A 13,935-nucleotide genomic window follows, 5' to 3' on the forward strand; every position below is an offset into this window, starting at 1 on the left:
CCATAAGTCTGTTTCTGTTCTGTAAATAAGTTCATTTGTTTCATATTTTAAAATTAGATTCCAAATATGAGTGATATCATATGATATTTGTCTTTCTCTGTCTGACTTACTTCACTTAGTATGACAATCTCTTGGTCCACCCATGTTGCTGCAAATGGCACTATTTCATTCTTTTTTATGGCTGAGTTATATTCCACTGAATATATGTACCACAACTTCTTTATCCATTCCTCTGTTGACGGACGTTTAGGTTGCTTCCATGTTTTGGCTATTGTAAATAGTGCTGCAATGAACATTGGGGTGCATGTATCTTCTCTAATTATGGTTTTCTCAGGATATATGCCCAGGAGTGGGATTGCTGGAAGCTCCACATTTTTTTTTTTTTTTTTTTTTTTTGCGGTACGCGGGCCTCTCGCTGTTGTGGCCTCTCCCGTTGCAGAGCACAGGCTCTGGACACGCAGGCTCAGCAGCCATGGCTCACTGGCCTAGCTGCTCCGCGGCATGTGGGATCTTCCCGGACCGGGGCACGAACCCATGTCCCCTGCATCAGCAGGCAGACTCTCAACCACTGCGCCACCAGGGAAGCCCATGGAAGCCCCATATTTGAACTGTCCATGTAGCGATATGTTGGGCCATCCCATGGACCTAAGCTTAGAGGAAGGTGTGTCCATCCCAGAAGTGGATTTTTGGTCTCTGGGACCTGGAACTTCTGAAGAAATCCAGATGTATTAGTTAGCTACTGCTGCATAACAAAGTGCCCCCTAGCTTAGTGCCTTGAAATGAGAAACATCACCTCACACGGGTTCTAGTGGTCAGGAATCTGGAGGTGGCTTCACTGGTTCAATGCTGGGTCACTGGTGAACATTTATCCATGTTTCAGCCTTTCTTGTTTCCTTTTTTACAGGGATCATCTTCTGCCATCCAGAACTCAATTTAAAATCTCTTCTCAGTAAGGCTCCATCACTTTCTCTCTCTTGCTCCCCTAATCCTACTCACCGCCCTGTGATTTTTTTGGTTTTATTTAATTCTTATTTTTCAATTTATTTTATTTTTGGCTGTGTCGGGTCTTAGTTGTGGCACTTGGGATCTTTTGTTGCGGCTCACAGGCTCTTCGTCGCAGCACACAGGCTTCTCTTTAGTTGTGGAGCCCAGGCTCAGTAGTTGCAGAGCGCGGGCTTAGTTGCCTCATGGCATGTGGGATCTTAGTTCCCTGACCAGGGATCGAACCCGCATCCCCTGCATTGGAAGGCGGATTCTTAACCACTGGACCACCAGGGAAGTCCCTATTTAATTCTTTCTTGTCCGTCCTGTCCATGCATGGCTGAAAGGGTGGCTGGGTGGATGACTGTTGTGTTCATCCAAGTGCATTTTTTGGGGGCTTATTTCCCCCAGATGGCTGGGTCTCAGGTGGGGGTCCAAGATGGCCCCCCTCCCCAGGAAGCTCTGCGTCCTCTGACTCTTCCCCACCGGGGCTGGGCAGGGTGGTGGTATTGAGGTTGTCTTTTTTTCTTTCTTTCTTATTTGGCTGTGTTGGGTCTTAGTTGCGGCATGAGGGATCTAGTTCCCTGACCAGGGATCAAACCCGTGCCCTCTGCACTGGGAGCGCAGAGTCTTAACAACTGGACCACCAGGGAAGTCCCCTGAGGTTGTCTTTTGATGGCCAAGCCCTGGCCCCCTTGTTACATCCGATATTGTCAGTTCATCCCAATTCATACTTTGCCCTGTAAAGACCCCTCCGCTGGGACTTGGTGAAGGGATGTGACCCAGGTGATGTCCCAACATCAACCCTCCCCGTCACGTGCTTAACTGATTTGCCCATCCAGCCCCCTGGTGTATATTTAGGGCTCAGCGGGACTACGGTTGGTTAAACCAGGCATTTTAGGCTGCTGAGGGCTTACGGGCAAACTCCCAGTTGGCCAGTTGTTCACTCCAATGGCAGCATCTAAAGGAAGGTGGTGGCTTTAGCCCAGCGAGACCCCCACAGTGTAGAGAGGCTGCAGAACACCTTCCTGGGGGTCCAGCTCACTCCCTTTATGAGGTGGAAAGAGGGGAAGGTGGCTGTAGATCTCATACCCAAGGCATGTTCTGAGTTGAATTTGTGGTCTCTGGCGCCCTCTTCTGGGGGAACTTTATTACAGCTTCATTGACGTGTACAAAATGTGAGTTGACCTGTGTTTAAGCACAGGGTTCCATGATTTTTAGTAAATTTGTCCAGTTGTACAACCATCACCACAATCCAATTTGAGCAACTTTCCATCACCTCAGAAATGTCCCTTTTGTCCGTTTTGAGTGGATCCCTCCTTCCCTCGCATCCATAGCTTTCTGTCTCTCCTTTTCTAGAAACGTCATGTAAATGGTGTCATAAGATTGTAATCTTTTGTGTCTGGCTTCTTTCACTGAGCATATCTTCTTGAGGTTCATCTATGTTTTTGCATGTATCAGTACTTGCTTCCTTTTTATGGCCTAGTACTATTCTATCACCTGCTGATGGACATTTGGTTTGTTTCCAGTTTGGGGTGATCATGAGTAAAGCTGTTATGAACATCTGTGTACAGGTCTGTGCATTGGAATTTGCTTTCATCTCTCTCAGGTGGATGCCTATGAGAGAGGTATGGTCTGATCAGGTGTCTTCTTTTAACCTTCTTAACCTTAACCTTCTTAACCTTAACCTTCTTAACCTTTTCTTCTTAACCTTTAACAGCCAGGCTGTTCCAAGGTAGCTGCCCCATCTTCCTTTCCCACCAGCTGTGCCTGAGGACACAGTTGCTTCACATCCTCCCAGTGGGAAAACTTTCACATTAGGGGATTCACGGTGGTAGGAACTTCTTCCTTCTCAGAAGGGATCTCCTGGTAGCCAGATGCCAGCTTGCCCTCATCAGCCTCTAGGCTGTCCACCTCCAGTCCTGATTTAGAGGCTCATTTCTGCCCATCCTCTGAGATGGGACGCCAGAATCACAGAGTCAGATGGATCTGGGTCGTTGTGGTGGGTGGAGCCCTGACCCTTCAGTTCCTCTGTTTATCCATCTTTCTATTATCTAGCGTCTAGGATACTTTAAAATAACGTTCCACCAAAGAAGTACACGGACACGTTGCTTCTAAACATGAAATAAATCCATTCCTTGGTAATAACTTTTAATAGAGTGTAATCTGTAATAATACTGAATCACAATGCTGTACACCTGACGCTAATATATTGTAAAGCAACTAGATTTCAATGTAAAAAATATAAACACAAAATAAAATGAAGCAAATGGAACCCAAAGATCTCAAATGACAAGTGAACATCCCCTGCTGTGTCCTCGAGTGGGGTTCCTTGGAGTCTGCTGTTTGTTACTTTTCTTAGGTTATTTACCTTCATATTTATGAGTCAATCGTTCGTAAACTTGTGTGAATAAGAACCCCTACTGGTGGCCGGGGCGAGCTTGAGAATTTGCATTTCTAGTCAGGCCGGGGGGTGGGGGACGTGGGTAGCTGATGCAGTTGGTCTGGCCATCCCAGTGTGAGAAACTGTGCTCTCCCTGGACTTGCAGTGCTGGACGTGATGATTCCACGTGATGATGGAGAATTTCTCCTGTTACTGTCCCAATCTGTGTGTCTAGTTTATTATTTAAGGAAATACATGTGAGAATAAAATTCGGCATGAAAAACCAAAAAGAAAAAGCTTCCACGTGACTGAAGGAAGCAGCTTCATTTGGGACCCATTGTTTTCAACCACAAATAAGCTATTATAAAATTCCTTAAAGGGATGATCTTACCAGTTATATTCTTGGAAAACACAGCAATAAAACCAGGAAAAAGAATGAAAGCGAATGGTCGCGGACAATTAAAATAGATTACTCATGTTCTTTTATCACTGGTTGGCTATCTATATGCTTTCTAGTACAAACTAGGACATTACTTGGGGATAACTTTTTATTTTGATATAATTTCAAGCTTACGGAAAAGTTGCAAGATCAGACCAAGAACTCCTGCATATACCATTCATCCACTTTCCCCAATGTTAATGTATTGTCCCTTTTGCTTTTTCATTTTCTCTCTGTGTATATATACATACGTATATGTAAATTATTCATATTTCCCCCCTTAACTCTGGATGTAAATTGCATTCTGTGCCCCTGTAACCAAGCAGGACCCTATGGGGCCTTTGCAGGACAAACCCGCCCACCATGTCCTCCACCTTCCTCTTGCCTGTAAAAAAACCTTTAGCCTCCTAGGCCTTCCTCGAGTTCCAAAGAATAAATTCAATCAGAGAAGGGAGAAAATGCAGAAAGAAAGTAAAACAGCCAAGTAAGACGAAATAGCAATGATTTAGCCATTAAAGTCAAGGACCTTCCGTTCCTCCTCAAGGGTTATAGATCATATTCTGAGCCGTGTCCTTTGAGCTGTTTTGCAGATACTGAGACCCCCACTAGGTGGAAGAAGTAAACTGCATGATGCCCACAAGCACGTAGACCCCAGACCAATTGGAACCGGAAGGTTTATGTTGACGCCTAATTACCTCACCACCAACCAATCAGAAGAACGTCCACCAGCTGATCACGCACACACACCACCCCCTCCCTCACCCCGTCTTTAAAACCCTTTCCCTGAAAACTATTGGGGAGTGAGTCTGGGGCTTTTGGGCACTAGCTGCCTGGACTCCTGGCTTGGCGCCTGCGATAAACACTGCCGTTTCCTTCACCACAACCCGGGTCAGTAAACTGGCTTTACTGCCCGCAGGTGAGCAGACCCAGTTTGGTTCGGTAACATCCCCTTTATCCTGAAATACTTCAGGGGCTGTTCCGAAACAGCCAACTAGGAGGTTTTGCTAGTGAAAGGGCGCCCTCTTGTGGTCACTATTTTCTCCACCGAACGCTTTCTTTGTATATTGTGGATACAATTACTTTGTCAGTGTCTATTTCACAAATATCTTCTTGTTGTGGCTTGCCTGCTTGCTTTCTTCATAGTGACTTTCAATGAGCAAATGTTTAAAAGTTTAATGACCAACTTGATCTTTTCATTGTGTGTATTTCCACATTTTGTATCCTAGCTGAGCATTCTTTGCCTAACCCAAGGTCACAAAGATTTTTTTAAAAATATATATTTATTTATTTGGTTGTGCTGGGTCTTAGTTGCGGATGGGCTCCTTAGTTGCGGCAGGTGGGCACCTTAGTTGTGGCATGTGAACTCTTAGCTGTGGCATGCATGTGGGATCTAGTTCCCTGACCAGGGATGGAACCTGGGCCCCTGCATTGGGAGTGTGGAGTCCCAACCACTGCGCCACCAGGGAAGTCCCAAGATTTTTCTCCTGTGTTTCTTCCAGATGTTTTAGTGTTTTATCTCTTACATTCAGTTCCATGATTCACTCTGAACTGACTTGTATACACTATAGTATGAAGAAGTTATCGTTTCTGAATCGACAGACATGCCCTTAAAAAAGGAGACCTATACGAATTTTCAATTCTCCCAAAATTGAGCCTGTTAATTTAATGCAAATAAACCAGCTGCAGCCCATCCTGGACACCATCCACTGCACATCTGAACTTCTCCAAACGCCTGAGATGACAGTTCACAGCCAGGAACTGCTCGCAGAGTCCCCAGGCCTGCCCCAGCCTAACCTCAGTCACCCTGGCAGCCCTCCCTGTACCAGAAGCATCCTGCCTAGAACCTGGAAAAAGGCTGGGGATGGGTCCCTAAAGGGGGAGAGGGGGCGGTTAGGGCAGGGTAGAGGCTTCTCTGTGTGTGATTGGAACCAAACATCTGTGCAGGGCCCTGGGGAGGCAGCAGAAGCAGCAGGTGCTCAGAGCCACTCCCCCGTCCACATTGGGATACATTATATTTATTATATATGCTCTTTATATGGTTAATTTTTGTCCCTCCCCACTGGAATCTAAGAAGGATGAGGGCAAGGATTTTTGTGTTCGTTTACTGCTGTCTTCCCCCGTGCAGACAATAGAGTCTGGAATACAGAGATGCTTATAGAGCATTTTTTTTGAGGAGTCCCCATGTATTTTTCCCATCACCCAATACAAATACATATATAGGTACAAAAGTGAAAACATGAGGTAGGTCGCCATCCAGTGGCCACTATAGGATATCACAAGGCATATATTAGTAACAAAAGCAACACGTAGAGAAATGAATAAAATATGACCCCATTTCCCCAAGAAATAAAAGACTTTCAGGGGAGAAACATTCCAACAATGGGAATGTCTTTTTACACGGGTGTGTTAGCATGAGGAACGTGTTCGGAGAAATAAGCATTTATTGCTTATGCGAGCGGCAATTGCTTATCAGAGTAACCTGGGCGCTCAGGGATTAGCGGGAGGCCACACCCCCAGCAGCATCCCTGGGCCTCGTTAGGCGATAACCACGCCCACGTAGGCGGATTCCCTCCTTAACCACGCCCACAACTTAATTTCGGTTTCAGGAATGACCTAGAGGGGAGAGGCCGGACATTGGGCCCAATCGCGTCCCGCAGCGGGGCGGGGGAAATCGCCTTTCTCTGCTTGGTGATTGGAGGATGCCGTTGGCCCGCCCATCCTCGGGGCTCCACCAGTCCCAAGCCGAAGGCTTGCCCCCTTTTCCGCTCCCAGCAGCCCTGGAGCCGGAAGCGGAAGCGGCGGTCGGGGAGCGGGCGCAGGGGGCTGCGGTTGTCTTTGTGTGCCAGCCTGCTTCTCCAGAGGGAGGTTTTTCCTGTGTCCACCGCAGGTCCTGGCCCCGCGTCTGCTCGTCGGTCGAGGCTGGAGGAGTGGCGGGCGGCGGTAGGAATGGGTCAGAGGGCGGGGCACAGTTCCAGGAGTAGGGGGCGGGGTCATTAAAAGCGCGAATTCCCGGGTCCCGCCCGGGTGAAGGCCGGTGGGATGGGACTGAGCCCCGCAGGTTTTGGTTGGCGCGGGACCTTCTGACCCCCTGGGCCTTAGGACACGGGTCGGACTCACTGTAGGATTTTGGGGAAGGGTGGGTGTAGGTGAGATGTAAATGCAGCTGGTTTCCATTGGCTCAGAGCAAAACTGAGCTCCGTGCAGAGGGGTCAGCGTTGGGTCTGGACGGCGACGTGGACCCAGGCCCTGTTTCCTTGGGAACCTCGAAGATAAGATCCCTGTGCATTGTATGTCCGGAAACCCCTTATCTGAGCCCTGCACCTGGGTGGAGATGGAGACGGATTCTTGGTGTCTAAGAGAATCAGGCCTGACAGGCAGGAGAGGGACGTTGTCTTCCTTCTGATAGGACTTCGGTCAGAAGCTGTGCTTTTAATGGACAGAGTATTCAGCGAGGTAGACGGGAATGGCTCAAAAGGTAGTTGTTTTGACACTTTATAGCTGTAGCGTGTTCTTGGAGGATACGTTTCCTGCTAATTTTGCAGCTGGCTTCATCCGCCCTCCCAGCATGATGAATGACAGGGCAGGTACTTTCTCAGCTGATTTTTACTATCTCAGTCGTGTCCCGTCAGACCTTCTGCTCAGCTGAGCGCCAGTCTTGGGCGCCAGTCGTGGCCCCAAGCCTTAATCAGCTCTCCGGTGGTAGTAGGCAAGTTGCTAAGCCTCAGAGCCTGTTTCCAGCCTGTAAATCGAACGTACGTAACAGTACGTGCATTTAGCAAGTGATGTGTGGGATGTAAAGTGTGGATTATTATTGGAATTCCCTGGCGGTCCAGTGGTTAGGACTCTGAGCTTTCACCGACGAGGACCCGGGTTCAATACCTGATCGGGGAACTAAGATCCCGCATGCTAAGCGGTTTGGCCAAAAATAAAAATAAAAAGTTGATTATTTTTAGTGTCAGCTCATCATTGTGGTCGTCGTCCTCATATTAAAGTCTTAGACCCCTGAAATGCAGGCGGCAGAATGACAGCACTTACGACCTTGAACTTGGGAGAAAAGACTCTAGTATCCAATGAACGGTCTAGAGCAGTGATTTTTCAACCCTGGGATAGTTTTACCCCCAGGGACACTTGACAAGATCTGGAGACATTTTTGTACCACCTGGGGGGTGGAGGTGGGGTACTACTGACATCTAGTGGGTGGAAGCCAGGGATGCTTCTCAACACCCTGCCCTGAATGGGGCCGAACTTACAACTAAGAATTATCCCCCAATGCTTAATAATGCAGATACGGAGAAACCCTGTTTACAGTGAGTGATGCATGATGTGGAGTAGACATTCATTAGCTACCATGATATCGTTATTATTCTGTTATTGGTGAGTTTTCACAGAGAAATGATTTTCTTCCAGATCCAAAGTAATTCCTTAATCTCAACGAAACACCATTTCCATATTTGCTTTTTAATGAAATAATTCAAAGAAATATACAGAAGTAATATACAAATTTTAACATTTAGCCATATTTGCTGCACACACTGGTAAAACAGTACAGATATTTGTCCACCTCCCTCCCCAGAGGTAGCCATCTAATTTGACATATCACTTTCTAGTCTGTGTATGTAGGTTTTTTGTTTGTTTGTTTGCTTGTTTTTTAGAAGATGTTGGGGGTAGGAGTTTATTAATTAATTAATTTATTTTTCCTGTGTTGGCTCTTCGTTTCTGTGCGAAGGCTTTCTCTAGTTGTGGCAAGCGGGGGCCACTCTTCATCGCGGGGCGCGGGCCTCTCACTATCGTGGCCTCTCGTTGCGGAGCACAGGCTCCAGACGCGCAGGCTCAGGAGTTGTGGCTCAGGGGCCTAGTTGCTCCGCGGCATGTGGTGTCCTCCCAGACCAGGGTTCGAACCCGTGTCTCCTGCATTAGCAGGCAGAGTCTCAACCACTGCGCCACCAGGGAAGCCCTGTTTGTTTGTTTGATTGGTTGGTTGTTTGTGTGTGTGTGTGTGTGTGTGTGTGTGTGTGTGTGTGTTTAAAAACTGCCATAATGGAATAGTACTGTGTGTAGTCATCGCCTGCTTCCCCCCCCCCCACATTATTTTTGGCATTTAGTTTTTATACCCCAGGGCTTCTCAAATTTAGCACTGTTGCCATTCAGTACCAGATAGTTCTCTTTTGGGGGGCTGTCCTGTGCACTGTAGGGTGTTGAGCAGCATCCCTGGCCTCCAGTCACCAGATGCCAGTGACAGCCCCTCCCCAATCAGTCGTGACGTTCAAAACTGTCTCCAGACACTGCCAAGGTCCCACCAGGGGGCAACATTGCCCCTGGTAGAGAACCAGTATATATGTTAAGATGTAATTAGTTCCTGACATCTCCTTTGTATGTGGTATTTTTTTTCTCAGTGTTTTACTTTTGTTACCCACTTGGCTGCTTGGACTCTTTAATCAATAGAAATTGATAGGAAGCCAGATGAGGAATTCAGGCAGGGCTTTACTGGGACTCGTGCTGTGAGGGAGAGGAAACAAGTATCAGGGGCCCTTGCTCGCTCCCTGAGGCGGGGGGAGCTGGTCCTTTAAATGGAATGGGGGGACAGGTCCATGGGTCCCCCCAGAGGGGTGGCGTAGGTCGCCTCACGCCCTTTGTGGTGCTGTGTGTAGGTATCATGCGCAGTACCCTGCTTTTCCCCCAGCACCTCAGAAGTAGCAACTGGGGTTTTGGTCATTTTGTATCTTGTTCAGAATTCGCCACAACTGTGCTTGGATGCAGTTATTTTTAGTCCCTTATAGTTTCTTTGTATTCTGTTGCGGAGATTCTGGTGCTCCAGGAGATGTTCGTCCAGGTGCAAGTACTGCAGCAAAGGGTCCCAGGTCCCAGCCTATCTCAATTTGTGTAGTTAAGTGAACAAATTCTCCTTGTGAAAAACTGGGCAATGTATGGTACCAAATGGTATACTGTGAAAAAGAGGTCTCCCACGCCAGTCCTCATGTCACTTGGTTGAGCCCCTTGAAAGCCATCAACATTTCCAGTTGCTTTTGTGAGTTTTTAGATCTCTGCATGTACCGACGTGTGTTCTTTAAGCCCAAGAAGACAACTGATGGATGCATTTTCGATTGTAGTAGAAAATGCCACAGTGTCCTCGTAGTGGCTCCCCGGGGTGTGAAACGAGCTCCCCCCCCCAAATTCTGGCCAGTACGTGAATGCACACAGCTCTCAAGTTCATGGTGAGGTGGAAGGGTTGAGTCAGCTCTCACTTGTGTGGCTGTGTTCACCTTACTCACCTAAGCTAGCTTTGCATCTCTTTGAAGTTTTGTTCTATGACAAGATTCCCTGGCCAAGTTTTGCAGAGCTTTCTTTTGCTAAGAAGATTTGATTCTTCTGTCAATTTTAGTCCACAGTTTGTTTTTTTTTTTTTCTACCATGTCTGATTTCTCAGAGTGAATACTTGCAGTTTTCAGTGTCCTGCAAGCTCTGATTTTTCTCGTGTTTTTCTTTCACGGAAGCATGTGCAGACCAGTACGATAGCCAATAGCCACAAATCTTGTTTTTATTTAAAGAGCTTAGTGTGTATTTTTTTTTCAAAAAGCTTCATTGAAATATAACTCACGTACCATACCATTCACCATTTGAAGTGTACACTTTAATGGCTTTTCGTATTCACAGAGTTGGACAACCATCATCACAGTCGTTTTTTAAAATAAATTTATTTATTTATATTTATTTTTAGTTCGTTGCTGGGTGTGGGCTTTCTCTAGTTGTGGTGAGCTCGGGCTTCTTATTATGGTGGCTTCTCGTTGAAGAACATGAGCTCTAGGTGCACGGGCTCAGTAGTTGTGGCGCGTGCGCTCAGTAGTTGTGGCTTGTGGGCTCTAGAGCGCAGGCTCAGTAGTTGTGGCGCACGGTCTTAGTTGCTCCGTGGCATGTGGGATCTTTCCGGACCAGGGATCGAACCCGTGTCCCCTGCATTGGTAGGCGGATTCTTAACCATTGCACCACCAGGGAACTCCCGTCACAGTCATTTTGAGAATATCTTCACTACCTCAAAAAGAAACCCTGTACCCTTTACCTGTCACCCCCTATCTCCCCAACCCCTACCCCATCCCTAAGCAACCACCAGTCTACTTCTGTCTTATTAGATTTCCCTCTTTGGGATATTTCATATAAATAGGATCGTACAATATGTGGTCTTTTGTGATTGGCTTCATTTATAATGTTTTCATGGTTCATCCATGTTGTAGCATATGTCAGAATTTCCTTTTTAAGGCTGAATAATATTCCCGTGTAAGGATGGACCCCATGTTTATCCATTCATCTGCTGATGGACACTTGGGTGGCTAACACCTTTTGGCGTTGTGAACAAATGTTGTGAACATTTGTGTACAAGTATGTGTTTGAAGCTGTTCTCAACTCTTTTGCTAGATCCCTAGGAGTGGAATTGCTGGATCATGTGGTAACTGTATGTTTACTCATTTGAGGAACTGCCAGACCTTTTTCCACAGCAGCTACACCATTTTACATTCCCACGAGCAGTGAATGAGGATTCTGATTTCTCCACATGTCACCAAGACTCGCTGTTACCTGACTTTTTGATCCCAGCTGTCCCAGTGCGTGTGAGCGATGCCTTGTCGTGGTTTGCGTTTGCACTTGCTTGGTGGCTCATGCTGTTGAGCGTCTTTTCATGTGTTTATTGGCTCCTTGTGTACCTTTCTTGGAGAAATGTCTCTTTAGCTCCTTTGCCCACTTTTACTGGATAACTTATCTTTTTATTCTTGAGTTGTAGGAGTGTTTAAAAATCCATTCTAGGTACAATTCCCTTATCACATGTATGATTTCCAGTTATTTCCTCCTATTCTGTGGATTGGCTTTTCACTTTCTAGATCATGTAAACACATCCCCAGCCTTGCCCCAACCCCTGTTCAGTCACCCTGGGTGAGCCCTCCAGCAGCAGAAGCATTCCTTCTAGAACCTGGAAAAGGTTGGGACTGGCTCTCTGGGGAGGTGGGCTGTGGGCGAGGTGGGGGTCAGGGCAGAGCAGAGGCTTCCCTGTGTGTGATGGGAATCAAACAGCTGTGCTGGGCCTGAGAGAGGCAGCAGAGGGACAGGTGCTCACAGACACTCCCCTGTTCCTTACCTGTGTACTGTGCCCTTCACATGTGCCCCCATACTGGGATCTATTATATTTATTATATATGCTATTCGTTAATACGGTTATTTCTTTATTTTTAATTGAAGTATAGTTGATTTACAATATTGTGCCAGTCTCTGCTGTATAGCAGAGTGACTCAATTATACAAATACGTACACATATATGTACATTCTTTTTTTTATAATTCTTTTCCATTATGTTTTTTCAGGATATTGAATATAGTTCCCTGTGCTATACATTAGGACCTTGTTGCTTATCCATTCTAAATGTAATAGTTTGCATCTATCAACCCCAAAATCCCAGTCCATCCCTCCCCCCAACCCCCTCCTCCTTGGTAACCACAAGTCTGATCTCTATGTCTGTCAGTCTGTTTCTGTTTTGTAGATGGGTTCACTTATGCCATATTTTAGATTCCACATATAAGTGATATTATTTGGTATTTGTCTTTCTCTTTCTGACTTACTTAGTATGATAATCTCTAGTTGCATCCATTGTTTATTTTTTTATTTTTTTATTTTCTTGGCCTTGCCCAGAGGCTTGTGCGATCTTAGTTCCTCCACCCCCACCAAAGATTGAACCCGGGCCCCTGGCAGTGGAAACATGGAGTCCTAACCACTGGATGGCCAGGGAATTCCCAATATGGTTATTTCTTATCCCTCTTCACTGGAATCTAAGAAGGATAAGGGATTTTTGCAGTCATTTACCACAATATTGTCCAGTGCAGAGACCGGTCGGGACATAGGAGATGCTTAATGAGTATTTATTAGAGGAATCAGCCTCATTTTTGTTTGTGCACACACAGAAAGTCTTTGAAACGTTACACAAAATGCTGGTGACAATGTTTGTCTTTGGGGAGAGCTCTGGGGGACAGGGTGTTAGGACTGAGAGGATCTTTTTATTGACAATGGATTGCCACAAAAAGTCCTTATCCTTCAAAGAGACCCTATGCTTTGGTTTGGGCAGATTATCATTGTATTAGTTTTTTTTTTTTAAAAACTAGTTGCATATAAATGTGTATAAAACGATCCCATTTTTGTAAAGAAATTAAGAGAAAATCCTGAATATGGGCATATCGTTTGATAGCCTTATAAACATGCAGGAAAGTAAAACTTCCTCGAGCACGCAGGGGTGGGGGGGGTGGGAGAAAAACAAAAACAAAAACCAAGATGCAGAGGTGGAGACAAATAGAAACCACACCCCCGAGGAAGCATCAGCTGTTAGGTACGCCCCCAGAAGGGCGGGGACAGGTACAGCCACGCCCACGGGGCGGTCTCAGCCTCAAAACACGCCCTAGGTGCACGGTTTCTGTCCTAGAGCCCAATTGCGTTGCAGTGGGCGGGAACTCCAGTGCTTCCGCCCATGATCGGTGGATGCTGCTCGCCCCTCCCACCCCAGAGGTTCCGCCAATTCCGGGAACGTCCCATCTCTTCTGGCCTCGGAGTGGTGGTGGTAGCTGCCGCCACCGCTGGGCGCGGCCCCAGTTCTCCGAGGCCACCGGGGCTCAGCGAGGGGTGGGGCGGTCACAGGCCGGGGCGGAGCTCTATGGGCAGCGGTTAGGGTCGTTTGGACACATCTCCTGCCCCATGGAGGTAGCTCCGAAAGCCGGTGGACCTCGGGGACCTAGGTAGGGGCTCCCGACGTTTTCACCCCGGGAGTCCGGGACCCCCGATGGTCCCGCCGCCAGACTCCTCTGCCGGCGCCGGTCTGGGGTCCCACTGCCATGGTGGGCGAGTTGCACCCCCTCCCAGTGCCTCAGTTTCCCTACTTATTTATTTATTTGATTTTTGGCTGCGTTGGGTTTTCATTGTTGCACGCAGGCTTTCTCTAGTTGCGGTGAGCGGGGGCTACTCTTCGTTGTGGTGCGCGGGCTTCTCATTGCCCTGGCTTCTCTTTGTTGCAGAGCATGGGCTCTAGGCGTGTGGGCTTCAGTAGTTGTGGCACGCAGGCTCAGTTGTGGCTCGCGGGCTCTAGAACGCAGGCTCAGTAGTTGTGGCGCAC

The 13,935-nt window shown here is 47.2% G+C and overlaps 1 long non-coding RNA gene across 1 annotated transcript in view; it reads left to right on the top strand.

The window, feature by feature from the left end:
• The first annotated feature begins 6,648 nt into the window (after positions 1 to 6,648).
• The window catches only part of LOC307052384, a 31,551-nt gene continuing 24,264 nt past the window's right edge, over positions 6,649 to 13,935 (top strand). The window contains exon 1 of the long non-coding RNA XR_013810860.1: positions 6,649 to 6,743. This is a non-coding gene — a long non-coding RNA (uncharacterized lncRNA). The remainder of the gene's footprint in view (positions 6,744 to 13,935) is intronic.

Source organism: Hyperoodon ampullatus (assembly GCF_949752795.1).
Source record: "Hyperoodon ampullatus genome assembly, chromosome: 4".
In the NCBI taxonomy this organism is placed as follows: domain Eukaryota; kingdom Metazoa; phylum Chordata; class Mammalia; order Artiodactyla; family Ziphiidae; genus Hyperoodon; species Hyperoodon ampullatus.